The 1201-nt window shown below is 38.9% G+C and overlaps 1 long non-coding RNA gene across 1 annotated transcript in view; it reads left to right on the top strand.

Annotated features, from left to right (window-relative positions):
- The first annotated feature begins 195 nt into the window (after positions 1 to 195).
- Positions 196 to 1201, top strand: part of LOC101857510 — a 72860-nt gene continuing 71854 nt past the window's right edge. Inside the window, exon 1 of the long non-coding RNA XR_220833.3 lies at positions 196 to 651. This is a non-coding gene — a long non-coding RNA (uncharacterized LOC101857510). The remainder of the gene's footprint in view (positions 652 to 1201) is intronic.

Below are 1201 nucleotides of genomic sequence, written 5' to 3'. Positions count from 1 at the left end.
TCTCTCTCTCTCTCTCTCTCTCTCTCTCTCTCTCTCACTCGTTCGTTTTGAATTTCCCCAACTCACAACGAACTACGAAGGAGTAAGTGGTCCCTCGCGCGTTGATTAATGTATGAAACCCTTTTCCTTTCATTCCTACCCACACCACCCCTCTTCCTCTTCTCTTACCCACCCTCTTTCACTCTCTCTCAGTTCGCATGACGTTTGAAAATCGTGCGCATTCCTAGACTTGTTTTAAATTTAGGCTGTGGCTTTATCTATCGAACTTTGTCGGAGGAGGAGTCGATTCTCACCGTACGGGAAAGTCAAGGACTGTGTGTGTGTGTGTGTGTATTTTAACACTTGTGTGATTAGAGGATTATTAACATTCACACAAGCTTGAGGATCTTTTAAAACTTTACGCAAGATCGTTTTTTTTATATTTCTTGTATTTCTTCAGAGCCTTGGATTTGGGTTTTTTGTTTTATTGGACGGGAAAGTATTGTTTTCGCTGTGACGCGATCGCCCGACAGTGTTGGAGTTCTTTCGTGGATTGTGGTTGAGTTATAGAAGTGCTGTGGTTCAGAATCAGAGGATATATTATTATTACGATTTTAGTGGAGAGTATATGGACTTGCTAGAATTAATACCCCTAGATCTGGCCTACACAAGGTGAGATGTAAGTTAGTTTTCTTTTCTCGTCTCAAACGCTTAACGAACTCACTTGGTTAGTGTGTCCATGCCTTTAACTTTAACATAGTTTAAAATGTATGTTGTGTGGTTTTCAGTATTCGGCTTAACTGATAAAAATGTACTGAATATAGATCTAGATCTAGATCTAGATATCTAGATCTATTATATTTGAAGATGAGCCGATATACTGTTGTAGCATCGCCATGCATGTAGATTCTGTAGTAACGTCTCTGATCATTATAAGCCCTTAATGACGTAGCATTTATTGCAACAACATACACCACCATTTCAACTACTAGCGCCCGTGGTAGGCCTAGATTAGATCTACTGCTTCTTTTATTTATGTTGCCATTGTTACATCTGTAGTTTTTTGTACTAGTGTTACTCCTAGATCTAGATCTAGCCCATCCCTACCATTTCAATAGCACGATCATCAACAGCAACAACAATAACAAAACAACAACAACAACAACAATTACTACTACTACTACTACTACTACTACTACTACTACTACTACTACTACTACTA

This window comes from Aplysia californica, unplaced genomic scaffold, assembly GCF_000002075.1.
Source record: "Aplysia californica isolate F4 #8 unplaced genomic scaffold, AplCal3.0 scaffold00498, whole genome shotgun sequence".
Lineage (NCBI taxonomy): Eukaryota > Metazoa > Mollusca > Gastropoda > Aplysiida > Aplysiidae > Aplysia > Aplysia californica.
The sequence above is the reverse complement of the archived record's forward strand: the minus strand, read 5'-3'. Positions and strand labels throughout refer to the sequence as shown.